Here is a 17,467-nt window from a genome sequence, read left to right on the forward strand (position 1 = left end):
ATGGAACTCGGCACAGGATGCGAGGCTAGCCGCGACCAGCTAAAACGTTGACTTCCACTTAAATCGGGCTAGCCAACTGCAATCCGTGAGCTTTTTGGACACCGGTTGTATGGGGATGTGGATGCATGAACCTGTTTTGTTACTTCAGTGGCAAGGTATCTAACCGCTAATTAAATGATCTGTTTAAGCACAGACACCAGAGCACCAGGGAAGTGGCAGTTTTGTTCTCCCTGAGGACCTCCTACCAAGACCCCAGGTATAAAAGTGTGACAATAAGCCAGTTCTACCTCTAGCATTAAGACTCTTCTATTGGGGGGATGGGGAAGACTCTCTAATCACCGAAGCTACTCTTCGAGCTATAATCAGTAAGGGAAAAGGAATCAACGGCAGCGATATCCTGGTATTCCGTCAAACATTGATTTAAAACGTTTTTTATGAAATACTGATTGGCGCAGTGCAGCGTTTTGCCCACATGCACAACCGCCTCCCAATACTTTACTATTGGAAACCGTTGGATTGACTTAGATCATCATGATTGATGATCTCAGCCAAGAAGGCGGGCCCATCTGTGGCGAGAATGGCAAGGCTTGGAAAGAAAGGTAATTAAAACACATTTCCCATGTGATTGGAGGGTGGCCAGTCACCTAAACACACACACTCATTGACATACACACACACACACACTCATTGATTTGACACACAAAGACAGACATACACTCACTGACAGACACACAAAGACACACTCACTGACAGACATACACTCACTAACAGATAGACACACACTCTCTGACAGACATACACACTCACAGACATACACACACTCACAGATAGACACACACACACATTTTCTCACACACTCACAAATTATTTGTTGCGTGTATTATGACGACAGGTACATTCTAAAAATGCTCCAAACGGTCTTTATCCGGAACGGTTATTCAGACTTCGAAGGCTTTAGTGATCAACCAAACAAAGTCAAGAAGGTGTTATTGAGAGAAAATATTAACAGAGTATCCTAGAGACCCACCTATACTACAAACAGACAGGATTCACAGAACACAAACAGACTGTGAAAGGGTTAGGTGTTATGGGGCTACTGGCAGAGATGAATGGGGTAACACTAAACCTGTGTGGTTTGTTTAAAAGTTGTTTTTTATTTACGCCAGATCTCCAGTGTGTGAGTCTCTGTGTCGCCAAGCATCGGGCGTTTTATATGATAATAGATGCACGTCCCACAGCTCCACCACCATCATATCTCTCCTAAAACAGGGAGACTGTTAGAATGAGCATATTCTGGTTAGAGACTCCGTATTCTGGGAATACATTCGAAAACTAAATCCCTATTTATAGCAGTTCTCAATCTGCAAAACCTCAGTAAAAAAAAAAAAAAGTCTGATCCGTGACGCAATTCTTCGCAGTGCTGTACACGTCACCATTCCCTGTCCATACCCACCTCCAACTACCGCGACTTTTACAGGGCTGAACTGTTCTACACTCCACTAGGCTTTAGAATACTCTTCCATCTGTTAAGAAATGTGTAAATTAAGATTCTTAAAAAGGCATACCCATCCTCTATCCCATGCAGTCAGTAGGACCTGTGCTAAAGTTCCTCTGGATTCTGAATCAATGTACCTGTGGTTTTACCTGTAAGATCTATTTCGGAGATTGGAAATCGATTTGTTCCACTATTAACATGAGAGTCGGTATAAACTCAATCTATTAATTCTAATGGAATGTATAAAGTTTTATACACTATTTAATTTACATGTTAAGCTTGCTTGAACAGAACGTTCATTATCTGGTTCTTAAAAGTTTAACTCATGTTGAATTCACTTGTATGTCTTGCAAGCCGTTGTACAGTGCTACAGAAAATGTTGGCTTTTTATCAGTAATAATACAAAACAGTGGTATGTCTCCCAAAAATCCAATCCTAGGGAAATAACTGTCTATGGCACTTTCCGATCGGCTGATAAGAACACGTACAGACATGCACATTATACCTGGCATGAATACTTTCACTAGAGATTAAAAGTAAAAATGCTTATTTAATGGAATGTAAAAGCGGCACGCGTACAATATTCCATCGCCTTACCTTAGCGCTTAGTCATTCACGCGAGAGTATCAGATTATCTAGTCAGGCACGCTTCACAAACCATAGCAAGCATCCGCATAGACACCAGGATTGCAGAGACAGTAATGTACCTTTTAAGGGATATAAAGAATCCTTGGAGACACATGGAACAGATGCTCTTCAAAAGTAAATATCTGATCAAAGCTCTCATTGTCATGACGTGTATATATGTATGGCACACGTGCTTAAATCCACCCCGGAGTGTTCATTTAAATAAAAACCAAAAACCATGAATGTACTAAAATGTTTGGGAAATTAAATTTTTCTGGGAAACTGCAAAACAAAAAAAAAATAAAAAAATTTGCCTGCACAGATTGCGTGTTCTGAAAGATGTCCCCACCATAAGTACATTATCCAACGTCCCACGCCCACACGGTCGCTAACAGAGGAACCCTAGATTAATGCAGATCTTTCACTTCTGACTTTCCCAGTGGAATACACTGCTTTATATTCAGCATAATGAGAAGTTACACACAGAACACAGAATGTGTCCCCTACTGGCTCAGTAACGTGGGACAAGCAGCGTCGCTACGTAGGAACACGGAATACAGTTACAGATTGTGCAGTCTCATGTCTCCTGTTACATTGCTGCAGCACAGAGCGCATGTTCAGGGATTGCGGAGAGGAGGTGTGGTGGAATCTCGGTAAAAATAAATTTAGTAGGCCGAGATTACCACGTGGCATGTGTACGTGCATATGCTGACGTATCGATCAGTTGGTTGCACGTGGCAAGATACGATCAGTAGTGTACGGAGCATGTGCGAGAATACAGGATGTAGTATTCCCCTCCTCCATTGTGCTGGACAAGCCATGCGGTCAAACAGGAAGTTAATTCTTATTTGTTTTGATTGGTTAAGAGAATGTGCGGGTGGAGCTTAATATGGGAGGAGTTATATGCCTATATAAGGAGCCTGCACTATTGTCCGGGGCTCAGATCTTGTTGTATTTTGGTGACATTAGTCCCTCTGAGTCCCGATCGGTGAACCGAATAAAGAATCTCTTCCTTCCTGAAGAAACCTGTGTCCATCTCTCTGTGCTTGGCTTCCGTCAGTTTCTCCGGTATCATTTGGTGCATTGGCCGGGAAGCTCATCGTTCAACGGTAGCTGAGAAGCAGAGGCGTGAGACGGTCTATCTTTGCCCACGTTCTCTACGGCTGCACCCCTGAACTTCTGCGTGGACCTCCCTTCATCTCGGCGCCACTGGTCTGTTGTCCAGGAGATCATCGGCATCTACGTAGTAAGTGCTGGGGTGTCCCCGTCGATGAGTGTGAACTCAGGTTCAGGAACGAGGAGGTAAGACGACCGCTGTTTTAGACGGCGGACCCACTAGGGGTATACCGATTGTGCGGTAGGCCCATAAGGGGTTAATCTGTGTATGGAATCTGCCCCCTCTGTCGGAGGGAAGGAGCGAAGGCGCACCGCTCAATCGAACGCTCTTTAGTAAGACCGTTTGATTTGGTTTGGAGTCAGGCGGGGTCCTGTGTAAATAGCCCTAGCCGGACACCGGGGTCTTGTCTAGACTAGCGTTCTAGGGTGTACAATTTGTTCGCTAGGTTGGAGGGACCGGGAGACTAAGCGGCGTCTGTGTAAATTCGGTCCGCTAGCTCTCAACCTATCTTGGCTAAGTGGGAAGGCGTGTAAATTTGGAACCCACTAGACTATTGATAGAGTAGAAAGACTTAAAGGGTTCTGTTGTAAATTACGCCCTCTAGTTCGCTATATGTGGTGCTTGGGCAGTGTGGCTAACCAAAACGGATGTAGATAGTTTTAGGTAGTCCATCAAGGTACTGGCCAATAGATTAGTTGGGATTGTATATGTGTTAAAGATTGTTTAGTAACGTGTATATCTTGTTAGATAGCGTGAGCTCTGCCGTCTAGCGAGAGTGTTAATAGTGTGTATTATAGTGCACGGTACCATAACCCTGTATATTTACTGATATTGTATATAAGTACTAATAATTGTCGTCTATTGCATGTCTAACACCATAACCACTAATAATTGTATTGTGACCTTAAATTGTATTTTGACCTATGCTAACCATATTGTAACTGCTATTTGTAAAAGACGATGTTATTGGGGTGTGTTATAGACGGGTAATTCATATATAGAGAATTATAGCGTGGGTGATGGTATAGTTTCGCCAAAGGGCATAATATTGATTACTTAGTGACTGGTGTAACAGCTGTGTGTGTACGGGAATTCCCTGAATGTTTTTATTGTGTTATTGTGTACGTTTCACTTGGTAACTGTACCACGTGGTGCTGTTGCCGGAAGAAACGGGTGTGACTGTTGAATAGAGCGTGTGTATAGCATTCGTTGTCAACGACGCTCCATTGATAAGTATGGGCGCGTCGGAGTCGACGATTTTGGATCCCTTAGGATGTATGGTAAAGAATTTTAAAAAGGGATTCACAGTATGTGATTTTGGGGTTAAAATGTCTCCTGCCCGTTTGATTACTTTGTGCACTAGGGAATGGCCTACTTTGGTTGCGGCATGGCCGCCACGTGGCAGTTTAGACCCAAATCTGGTACAGCGTGTACACGTGGCTGTATCAGGTAGGCCTGAACTTTACGGACAGTTTCCATACATTGATTGTTGGAGGCAGGCCGTAAACGACTTGCCAAGATGGGTCCGAATATGCCACGAGGAGCAATGTCGCCTCATGGTGGCCAGGACTTGTTGTCCACTAGGACTACGGTTAAGCCCATTTTGGACACGCCCCCTGAGTCCAAGATCCCTATGCCGCCCCCTTATTTCCCTGTAGGGGGAGGTGATACAAGTTCAGGAAGTTCCACACCCCCTCACCCGTTGTCCCCATCCTCCTCCAGTTCAGAATCCACCCCACGCCATAATAAACCTCCCCTTCCGACACCAGCCCCCGTTAAGTCCATCTATTCCGATTTGGCGCCATTGCAAGCTTCCGGTCAGGCTTCTTCTAGCCCGGCCCGGAATATTTTATTCACTGGCTTTCCCCATGATAAAGCTTCTCTATCCCCACGCCTTATTACCCCCCGACCGGAACCTCTAACTGACGCCCCTCCACGAAGCCCTATACTAACCCGACAACTGACCGGTACCCAAAAACCTAAACATTACCAGATGCCTCTTCGTTTGAATCCTGGGTCAGCCTATCTTGATGCTTTAGGTCAAATGGTGTATGCTGACTCAGTCTTCGTATATGTCCCGTTCACGACTACCGATCTCTTGAATTGGAAGACCCACAATTCCTCGTATACTGAAAAGCCACAAGCCATGACCGACCTGTTCACCTCGATAGTCCAGACGCATAATCCAACTTGGGCTGATTGCCAGCAATTATTAATGACATTGTTTAATAACGAGGAGAGGACTAGGATAAATCAAGCGGCTATTAAAGCACTAGAGGAAGAAGCCCGTACTTTAAACCAAGCAAATCCAGCAGCATGGGCTGCAACTCATTATCCTAATACCGATCCCGACTGGAATGTTAATGGCGCAGATATGGTTCAACTAAAAGCCTATAGAGACGCTATAATTGCTGGCATGAAAGCCGGAGGGAAGAAAGCCATAAATATGTCGAAGACGGTTGAGGTGATTCAGAAAAGTGATGAAGCGCCTAGTGTCTTCTTTGACCGATTATTGGAGGCATACCGCTTGTATACCCCCTTTAATCCGGAAGACACTGAGAATTCCCGAATGGTAAACTCTGCCTTTGTCAGCCAAGCTTACGGAGATATTAAGCGCAAGCTACAGAAGTTAGAAGGGTTTGCAGGAATGTCCATCACCCAACTAATGGAGGTAGCAAATAAGGTGTACATGAATAGGGAATCAGAAAGTAAGAAAGAGGAAGAGCGCAAGATGCGTAAAAAGGCCGGATATGCTAGCGGTAGCGATCGCAGGCGTAGATAGACAGGGCCCAGATAGAGGCGATAGTAGGTGGAACAGGGAACCCCTGAGTAGGAATCAGTGCGCGTATTGTAGAGAAGAAGGGCATTGGAGAAGCGAGTGTCCAAAAAGAGAGCAATACGAGAGAGACCCACCCAAGGCAGGTTATGGAAACTTTAGAGGCAGAGCGAGAGGTAGAGGAGGTCCCGGAGGGAGTAATAGTGGTAACAGAGGAAGTGTAAGAGAAGATAGATACTATCCCGCAGCGCAAAGGTCCCGCGATAGAGAAGATAGGGACTTTGTAGGATTGGCTGACACGGTCATGGAGAGCTATTGATACCGACCGGGCTCCATCCCCCTTGGTCGAGCGGAGCCTATGGTCGATGTATCAATAGGGGGAAAAAGGAGTGCATTCATGATCGACACTGGTGCTGAACATTCGGTGGTGACTGATCTGGTTGCTCCTCCATCTGGAAGAACTATTACCGTAATAGGAGCAACTGGAAGGAGTGCTGCAAAACCGGTTCTTAAAAGTCGACTCTGTACATTGGGAGGCCACGTAGTAAAACATCAATTCCTTTATATGCCTGAATGTCCAGTCCAATTGCTGGGACGTGATATGCTATCCAAATTACAAGCGCAGATTACGTTCCTACCAAACAGAACAACATCCTTAAAGTTTAATGGACCTTCAGGTATTATGACATTATCCGTACCAAAGGAAGAAGAGTGGCGACTTTATACAGCGTTGACTAGCCAAAACCCTAAGAGTGATGAATCCTTATTCAACATACCAGGAGTTTGGGCAGAGAACAACCCACCAGGACTGGCCCGCAATATTCCACCCATTTGAATCGAACTAAAGCTTGGGGTTTATCCAGTGAGCCTACGGCAATATCACATCCCGGAGAAGGCTAAGAAAAATATCCAATCTTATCTGGATAAGTTCATACGGTATGGTATCCTAAAATTCTGTACTTCCCCCTGGAACACCCCATTGCTGCCTGTTCAAAAGCCCGGTACAGATGAGTATCGTCCTGTGCAGGACTTGAGAGCAGTCAATGATGCGGTTGTTAGTATACACCCAGTTGTGCCCAATCCGTATAACCTGCTTGCTTTAATTCCGGGCGGGGCTACCTATTTTACAGTCCTAGACCTCAAAGATGCCTTCTTTTGCCTTCGAATTGCCGCAGAAAGCCAATGTATCTTCGCTTTCCAATGGGAAAATGCTGTAACGGGTTCGAAACGCCAGATGACTTGGACAAGACTGCCCCAAGGGTTTAAAAACTCACCGACCCTATTTGGTTCAGCTCTGAGTCAAGATCTACTGGATTTCAAGTCCATCCCAGGAGAGTGTGTATTATTACAATATGTAGACGATGTTGATAGCAGCAGTTACAAGAGAAGTATGTCAGCAAGCAACACACGATCTACTACACATTCTCTGGAAGGCAGGATACAAGGTGTCTAGGTTGTGTCTGTCAACTGTCAAATATCTGGGATTCCATATCTCTGAAGGTCAAAGAATAATGGGGCCAGAGAGAAAAGAAGCTGTGTGCCAAATACCAACACCCAAGAATAGAAGACAAGTGCGAGAGTTCTTGGGGGCAGCAGGCTTCTGTAGGATATGGATTCCCAGTTATGCGATATTGGCGAAACCTCTGTATACAGCTATCAAGGGTACAGAACACGACCCCTTCCTATGGACTCAAGAACAGCAAACGGCATTTGAAGATGTGAAGAGGGCTTTGATGAGTGCCCCAGCATTGGGTCTACCTGATCACACATGACCATTCTACTTGTATGTACACGAGCAAAGAAGAATGGCTGTTGGAGTATTGACACAGTACTTGGGATCATGGCAAAGACCTGTTGCCTACATGTCTAAGCAACTGGACGCAGTGGCCAGCGTTCTTCCACCTTGTCTAAGAGCCGTAGCTGCAGCCGCCCTGCTGGTAGCTGAAGCCGATAAACTCACTCTGGGTCAAGAACTTTATGTACGAGTTCCACATGCAGTACAGACATTGTTGGATTACAAAGGAAATCATTGGTTTAGTAACAGCCGTATGACCAAGTATCAAGCAATGTTGTGTGAAAACCCAAGAGTGCATTTAGAGACTGTAAATACCTTAAATCCAGCTACCCTTCTGCCGCAACCTACTGAAAGTCAACACGATTGTTTGGAAGTAATGGATGAAGTATTTTCAAGCAGACCAGATCTTCGTGATTTTCCCATCCAGAACCCCGATGTCCAATATTACACGGACGGCAGTAGTTATGTGAAAGAAGGGATTCGCTATGCAGGATATGCAGTAACAACGATAGATAAGGTGATAGAAGCTCGGCCACTGTCAAAAGAAACATCAGCACAAAAGGCAGAACTGATAGCACTGACACGAGCGTTACAATTGGCTGAAGGTTTAAGAGTGAACATCTACACGGACTCCAAGTATGCGTTTTTAACCACTCATGCCCACGGAGCTTTGTATAAAGAAAGAGGACTATTGAATTCAGAGGGAAAAGAAATCAAGTACGCAGCTGAAATACTACAACTATTGGAAGCAGTATGGGAACCGAAAGAAGTCGGTATTATACATTGTCGAAGGAAATCGGATGGCAGATAGTGCAGCTAAGCGTGCCGCTGAATCAGGAAGACAGGAATATGTGGAACATATAGCTGCTCTTATTCCAACTCCACTGTCTCAATGGACTCCGGTTTATACAGCTCAAGAAGAGGAGTGGTTAAAGACTGAACCTGGAAAGTATTTGGAGAACAAATGGTATCAGTTAGAAGATGGGAGAATAGTTATTCCAGCATCACTAGCGGTAGAAATCGTCCAAAACTATCATAACGGGACGCATTCTGGAAGAGATAGTACAGAAGAATCTCTCAGAAAACATTTCTACATACCAAGATTGTCCAACTTAACTCAAGCCATTGTACGAAGATGTGTAACGTGTGCTAAAAATAATGCAAGGCAAGGACCAGTAAAGCCACCAGGAGTTCAGTATATGGGGGGACTCCCTATGTCCGATCTACAAATTGACTATACAGTAATGCCTAAATCTGGTGGACATCGCTACCTACTAGTAGTTGTGTGCACCTATTCAGGCTGGGTAGAAGCATGTCCTACTCGTACAGAGAAAGCAGGAGAAGTTGTGAGATTCCTGCTACGAGAAATAATACCCCGATATGGACTACCCTGCTCTATAGGATCGGACAATGGTCCAGCTTTTGTTCATCAGTGCCTACAACAACTGACTCATATGCTTGGTATAAAGTGGAGACTTCATACGGCATATAGACCTCAGAGTTCTGGTAAAGTAGAGAGAATGAATAGAACTATTAAGAACCAGTTGGCAAAAATGTGTCAGGAAACCCAACTTAAGTGGAACGTCCTTTTGCCTATAGCTCTGTTGCGAATTCGCAGTACACCTACCAGAAGGATGGGTCTCTCTCCTTTTGAAATCATGTATGGGCGACCACCTCCCGTACTTGGTAACTTAAGGGGGGATTTGAGTCAGTTGGGAGAAGGAATTACCCGGCAGCAGGTTGTAGAGTTGGGTAAGACTATGGAGGAGGTACAGAAATGGGTACAAGATAGATTACCTGTGAATATTTATCCCCCAGTTCATAGTTACCACCCAGGAGACCAAGTGTGGATTAAAGAGTGGAATAATGTACCGTTAGGGCCCAAGTGGAGAGGTCCTTATGTTGTTCTTTTGTCTACCCCATCAACGATAAAAGTGGCTGAAGTGACTCCGTGGATTCATCACTCCAGGGTTAAACCAGCAGCGGTGGATTCTTGGCAAGCTATATCAGATCCAGAGAATCCCTGCAAGATCCAGTTAAAGCGCACGACTCAGTGGGAGTGACGAGGAACCTTGTGGATTACAAATTTTATTGTTTCAGAGATTGGTAAGTGAGTGTTAAGACGGCCATAATAAAGCCTGTCCGCTCACCAACGTGAAATTTAAAAGTCAGGAAAGTCTCGAAGGGACCCCTGTGAAGACGAGCAGAACTCCATTCCCTGCAGCCCTTACATCCTGGAAGCTGAGGTGCCATCGCATGGACGAAGACTGAGGATGCAGCCGACGAAAGATGTATTTGTGATAATGTTTATTTATATGTATTTTTATATTCAGGAAGGTAGAGGTACCGACACTCCTAGCTGTGAGGTATGCATTAAGACTACAAGAACAGGTAACCATATTTCCCAGACCCTAATTTGGCATTCGCAATATGAGTGTAAAGGTGATGTGTCTAGGTGTAGATACTTAAATGTAGAGTATAGTGTATGCCATTTAGGGATAGGAGAACCTAAGTGCTTCAATCCAGAGTATCAACCCCGTACAATTTGGTTGACTCTCAGGAATGGAGATCCTCAGGGGACCCTAATAAATAAAACAGTATTAGAATCCGTACATTCTTCGGGTGTTCTGCTATTTGATGCATGTAAAGCAATATGAAGTGGTAGAAAGCCGTGGAATGTATGTGGGGATCTTAGATGGGAGAGAACGTATGGGTCTAATGATAAATATATATGTCCCAGTAGTAAAAATAAGTATGTGAGTCCTAGATGCCCAAATAGGGATTATAATTTTTGCCCATATTGGTCTTGTGTGGGGTGGGCAACTTGGGGACAGACAGCAGACAAGGACATGATTGTGACTAAGTTGCCTACCAATCCATACTGTAAGTCTATGGAATGTAATCCAGTCCATATTCTTATAAACAATCCTGACCAATTCTTAGATAGATATGGTAATTTATTTGGGTTTCAAATATATGGGACGGGTTTAGACCCTGGGACAGTATTGTTTATAGGGATAGAGACTGATACGGTAACCTCCCAAACTCATCAGGTATTCCATTTGTTTTATGAAGAGATGAGTATAGATAATAAGATCCCCATAACGCTAAAAACCTGTTCATAGATTTAGCTGAGAGTATTGCCGGTAGTCTTAATGTAACCAACTGCTATGTGTGTGGAGGTACTAACATGGGAGACCAATGGCCTTGGGAAGCAAAGGAGGTAATGTCCGGTTCTGAGGCAGTTGAACAATTAATATCTTCACAAGCCGATTATCAGATGAGTGTTAGAGGTAAATCTGAGTGGAGATTAAAGACCTCCATCATAGGTTATGTTTGCATAGCAAGGAAAGGAATGATGTTTAATACTTCTGTAGGAGAGTTAACTTGTCTAGGGAAAAAAGCATATGATGATGATACAAAGAATACAACTTGGTGGTCGGCTTCAAATGTCTCAGAACCATCTAACCCGTTTGCAAGATATGCCAATTTAAAGGACGTATGGTTTGATTTATCCATCACATCTAGTTGGAAAGCCCCAGCAAATTTGTACTGGATCTGTGGTAAGAAGGCCTATTCGGAGTTGCCACAGGACTGGGAAGGGGCATGTGTGTTGGGTATGCTCAAACCATCCTTCTTCTTGTTACCTATTGAAACAGGTGAGACTTTAGGTGTTAAAGTGTATGATGTGAATCATAGGAAGAAAAGGGGACCCATAGAGATAGGCGCCTGGGAAGATAATGAATGGCCTCCCCAGCGTATTATAGATTACTATGGGCCAGCCACGTGGGCAGAGGATGGTACCTTCGGATATAGAACCCCAATATATATGCTCAACCGCATTATAAGGTTACAGGCGGTGGTTGAGATAATTACTAATGAGACCTCACAAGCGCTCAATCTTCTAGCGAAGCATAATACCAGGATGAGGACAGCAGTCTACCAAAATAGATTAGCCTTGGATTACCTATTGGCAGTAGAGGGAGGTGTATGTGGGAAGTTTAACCTGAGCAATTGCTGTCTTCAAATAGATGACGAAGGGCAAGCAATAGCTGAGCTTACTAGCCATATGGTTAAACTAGCGCATGTGCCTACTCAGGTATGGAAAGGGTACAATCCAAGTAGTTTGTTTGGTAACTGGTATGAGCAGTTTGGAGGGCTTAAGGCATTGGTAGGCGGAGTCATACTTATTTTAATGTTGTGTCTACTCCTGCCATGTCTTATTCCCTTAGTAGTTAGGTCTGTGCAAAGCCTGATAGAAAATATAGCAGAAAGGAAGGCTGCAGCACAGATAATGGCCATATATAAATATAAGGCTCTAGATCAGGGAGAACCAATGCAGGAAGAGGAGTGTTGAGGGATTCACATCATAGGAAAAGTCTGGACTGGTTCATGGTAACCTGAGGTGTATGCAAACCAAGGTTAAGTGATGCCTCAAGTAATTGTGAAATATCAAGAGGCATCAAAGGGGGGAATGTGGTGGAATCTCTGTAAAAATAAATTTAGTAGGCCGAGATTACCACGTGGCATGTGTACGTGCATATGCTGACGTATCGGTCGGTTGGTTGCACGTGGCAAGATACGATCAGTAGTGTGCGGAGCATGTGCGAGAATACAGGATGTAGTATTCCCCTCCTCCATTGTGCTGGACAAGCCATGCGGTCAAGCAGGAAGTTAGTTCTTGTTCGTTTTGATTGGTTATGAGAATGTGCGGGTGGAGCTTAATATGGGAGGAGTTATGTGCCTATATAAGGAGCCTGCACTATTGTCCGGGGCTCAGATCTTGTTGTATTTTGGTGACATTAGTCCCTCTGAGTCCCGATCGGTGAACCGAATAAAGAATCTCTTCCTTCCTGAAGAAACCTGTGTCCATCTCTCTGTGCTTGGCTTCCGTCAGTTTCTCCGGTATCAGAGGGATATCACCCATCAGGACAGCGATTTGAAAAGATAAACTTTGCAGCTCGATGGTTTCCTTTTTTTGTTAGTTCCATCACTAGAAAGGATGTATTGAAATGGTGGACTTTAAATGGCAGCTCTCTTGGTGCAGTATGAAATCTGGACATTAGGGGGCGTGCTTGTGGTTCAATATGTGCCGTTGGTGATGGACTGAGACGCAGGCATACCCATAAAATAGGGTGTCAGCCAACCAGACTGCTCTTCCATGGGTCATTCTCTTCAATGTTATTAAATGTCCCTCCTGCTCGTGCCTGGAGATCAGAGGCTTTAACCATGATGATGTCTCTTTCCTGGGTCATATACGATACCAGTAAACTAGCCCAGCTCCCCTTTACTAACCCTGCATTAACCTACCTCTCTATTAATGTGTAACTCAAACCAGGAATCACTCAAAGTAAGTCACTGTAATTTCCTGCAATTCCTTATCAGAAACAGAAACCACATCACGACCCTTCATGATCTGCATCCTATCTTACAGAGCCAGCAGCTCCACGTCAAGAGACACAAGAACATACAGCATTCTAGAACAAAATACATGACTATTTCTTAAAAATATAAGGGTGCAGATAGCATTCTAGAACACAATAGATGAGCACTGACAGCATTCTAGAACAATATATGGACACATGGCATTCTAGAACACAATAAACAGGCACTGATGGCATTCTAGAACAGAATATATGAGCACAGATAGCATTCTATCAGTGCTCATATATAGAGAGGTAGGTGGTTTAATTCACACTGGGGAGGTAGGTGGTTTAATTCACACTGGGGAGGTAGGTGGTTTAATTCACACTGGGGAGGTAGGTGGTTTAATTCACATTGGGGAGGTAGGTGGTTTAATTCACACTGGGGAGGTAGGTGGTTTAATTCACACTGGGGAGGTAGGTGGTTTAATTCACACTGGGGAGGTAGGTGGTTTAATTCACATTGGGGAGGTAGGTGGTTTAATTCACATTGGGGAGGTATGTGGTTTAATTCACATTGGGGAGGTAGGTGATTTAATTCACATTGGGGAGGTAGGTGGTTTAATTCACATTGGGGAGGTAGGTGGTTTAATTCACATTGGGGAGGTAGGTGGTTTAATTCACATTGGGGAGGTAGGTGGTTTAATTCACATTGGGGAGGTAGGTGGTTTAATTCACATTGGGGAGGTAGGTGGTTTAATTCACATTGGGGAGGTAGGTGGTTTAATTCACATTGGGGAGGTAGGTGGTTTAATTCACATTGGGGAGGTAGGTGGTTTAATTCACATTGGGGAGGTAGGTGGTTTAATTCACATTGGGGCGGTAGGTGGTTTAATTCACATTGGGGAGGTAGGTGGTTTAATTCACATTGGGGAGGTAGGTGGTTTAATTCACATTGGGGAGGTAGGTGGTTTAATTCACATTGGGGAGGTAGGTGGTTTAATTCACATTGGGGAGGTAGGTGGTTTAATTCACATTGGGGAGGTAGGTGGTTTAATTCACATTGGGGAGGTAGGTGGTTTAATTCACATTGGGGAGGTAGGTGGTTTAATTCACATTGGGGAGGTAGGTGGTTTAATTCACATTGGGGAGGTAGGTGGTTTAATTCACATTGGGGAGGTAGGTGGTTTAATTCACATTGGGGAGGTAGGTGGTTTAATTCACACTGGGGAGGTAGGTGGTTTAATTCACACTGGGGAGGTAGGTGGTTTAATTCACATTGGGGAGGTAGGTGGTTTAATTCACATTGGGGAGGTAGGTGGTTTAATTCACATTGGGGAGGTAGGTGGTTTAATTCACATTGGGGAGGTAGGTGGTTTAATTCACACTGGGGAGGTAGGTGGTTTAATTCACACTGGGGAGGTAGGTGGTTTAATTCACACTGGGGAGGTAGGTGGTTTAATTCACATTGGGGAGGTAGGTGGTTTAATTCACATTGGGGAGGTAGGTGGTTTAATTCACATTGGGGAGGTAGGTGGTTTAATTCACACTGGGGAGGTATGTGGTTTAATTCACATTGGGGAGGTAGGTGCTTTAATTCACATTGGGGAGGTAGGTGATTTAATTCACATTGGGGAGGTAGGTGGTTTAATTCACATTGGGGAGGTAGGTGGTTTAATTCACATTGGGGAGGTAGGTGATTTAATTCACACTGGGGAGGTATGTGGTTTAATTCACATTGGGGAGGTAGGTGCTTTAATTCACATTGGGGAGGTAGGTGCTTTAATTCACATTGGGGAGGTAGGTGCTTTAATTCACATTGGGGAGGTAGGTGGTTTAATTCACATTGGGGAGGTAGGTGGTTTAATTCACATTGGGGAGGTAGGTGGTTTAATTCACATTGGGGAGGTAGGTGGTTTAATTCACATTGGGGAGGTAGGTGGTTTAATTCACATTGGGGAGGTAGGTGGTTTAATTCACATTGGGGAGGTAGGTGGTTTAATTCACATTGGGGAGGTAGGTGGTTTAATTCACACTGGGGAGGTAGGTGGTTTAATTCACACTGGGGAGGTAGGTGGTTTAATTCACATTGGGGAGGTAGGTGGTTTAATTCACATTGGGGAGGTAGGTGGTTTAATTCACATTGGGGAGGTAGGTGGTTTAATTCACACTGGGGAGGTAGGTGGTTTAATTCACACTGGGGAGGTAGGTGGTTTAATTCACATTGGGGAGGTAGGTGGTTTAATTCACATTGGGGAGGTAGGTGGTTTAATTCACATTGGGGAGGTAGGTGGTTTAATTCACATTGGGGAGGTAGGTGGTTTAATTCACATTGGGGAGGTAGGTGGTTTAATTCACACTGGGGAGGTATGTGGTTTAATTCACATTGGGGAGGTAGGTGCTTTAATTCACATTGGGGAGGTAGGTGATTTAATTCACATTGGGGAGGTAGGTGGTTTAATTCACATTGGGGAGGTAGGTGGTTTAATTCACATTGGGGAGGTAGGTGATTTAATTCACACTGGGGAGGTATGTGGTTTAATTCACATTGGGGAGGTAGGTGCTTTAATTCACATTGGGAGGTAGGTGCTTTAATTCACATTGGGGAGGTAGGTGGTTTAATTCACATTGGGGAGGTAGGTGCTTTAATTCACATTGGGGAGGTAGGTGCTTTAATTCACATTGGGGAGGTAGGTGGTTTAATTCACATTGGGGAGGTAGGTGGTTTAATTCACACTGGGGAGGTAGGTGATTTAATTCACACTGGGGAGGTATGTGGTTTAATTCACATTGGGGAGGTAGGTGCTTTAATTCACATTGGGGAGGTAGGTGCTTTAATTCACATTGGGGAGGTAGGTGGTTCAATTCACATTGGGGAGGTAGGTGGTTTAATTCACATTGGGGAGGTAGGTGGTTCAATTCACATTGGGGAGGTAGGTGGTTTAATTCACATTGGGGAGGTAGGTGGTTCAATTCACATTGGGGAGGTAGGTGGTTTAATTCACATTGGGGAGGTAGGTGGTTTAATTCACACTGGGGAGGTAGGTGATTTAATTCACATTGGGGAGGTAGGTGGTTTAATTCACATTGGGGAGGTAGGTGGTTTAATTCACATTGGGGAGGTAGGTGCTTTAATTCACATTGGGGAGGTAGGTGGTTCAATTCACATTGGGGAGGTAGGTGGTTTAATTCACATTGGGGAGGTAGGTGGTTCAATTCACATTGGGGAGGTAGGTGGTTTAATTCACATTGGGGAGGTAGGTGGTTTAATTCACACTGAGTGCCCGGTAGCCCTGGCACAGACAGAATATGCCATCATTTAATCCTTGCATTGCAGCACTATGAAAGGAATGCACACTGACCAGTGACCTTGCCCTGAGCCGGTTAGTGCTGCGGAGCCGGTAAGTGTTTTTTTTTTTACCATTCTTGCACCTGTTGGAAGCAGTTTCAATCTGATAGCTCGCTGCTATTCATACTCTTACAGTATGGGGATATGATACAGGATTTAGCACTTCGGTGACATTCATTCACTCACAAAAAGATCTTTTAACCCTTTCACCCATGTCCATTATCCTTCACACAGCTTCAGAAATGAATCACATGAGAAGAGGAAGCAGCCTGCACACTGGTGTTTATACATAGCAGCGTTTTACAACTCTCTCCATCACCCACATCATGCAAACCACCCCTATTACAGAGCCACAGAGCATTAGTACTTTCAATCATATCCCTACCAGCTGCCCCACATTTTCACAGACAGTCCCCAATTTTGGTGCTTTTGGCATTTGTGTCCTAAATAAATACCCTGTGGCATTGCTGTAGCTGCTTAATTATGTTTGTTTTTCTTTTTCCCATATCTGGATGGGAACGCTGTACAATTCATGTATGAGTATGTGTCCCGTGTCATGAGTGCGCCATTACATATAACTAAAGACGTGTCTCAAAGTGAAACATTATCTAGACCAAACCCAGCTACGATTGCAATGCTCTAAACTGTGAACGCCAGTATACCCAGCCAACAGGGCCGGTTCATCCCGAGAACCAGATGGGAATAAGGAAACCCACTCTAACGGAACACAGATCCATTATCTGGGCGACGATAAGGTGTATTAATTAAGATTACAAATCAGAACTCCGGCTTTTAACTTACAAACAAAATGCGTATCAGCGGATATCTTCCTTAGAACTATATCTTCCAACAATCTTCCAATTGGCATCTATAGCATTCCAGTTCCGCTATAAACGAAGCCTCTGAACGCTAGGTGTAGGCTTTCGGTGGTACGAGAGGTGCTGG

The 17,467-nt window shown here is 44.3% G+C and overlaps 1 protein-coding gene across 6 annotated transcripts in view; it reads right to left on the bottom strand.

The window, feature by feature from the left end:
• The window catches only part of ARAP1 (ArfGAP with RhoGAP domain, ankyrin repeat and PH domain 1), a 304,736-nt gene that overhangs the window by 232,557 nt on the left and 54,712 nt on the right, over window positions 1-17,467 (bottom strand). Inside the window, exon 1 of one of the 6 annotated variants that reach the window (XM_063432709.1) lies at window positions 17,324-17,344. The exons of the other annotated variants lie outside the window; for them this stretch is intronic. The gene's annotated coding sequence lies outside the window, so the exon portion shown is untranslated. Of the gene's footprint in view, window positions 1-17,323; window positions 17,345-17,467 lie in introns of those variants that run through there. 6 annotated transcript variants of the gene reach the window in all.

The sequence above is a fragment of the Pelobates fuscus genome, chromosome 1 (genome assembly GCF_036172605.1).
Source record: "Pelobates fuscus isolate aPelFus1 chromosome 1, aPelFus1.pri, whole genome shotgun sequence".
Lineage (NCBI taxonomy): Eukaryota > Metazoa > Chordata > Amphibia > Anura > Pelobatidae > Pelobates > Pelobates fuscus.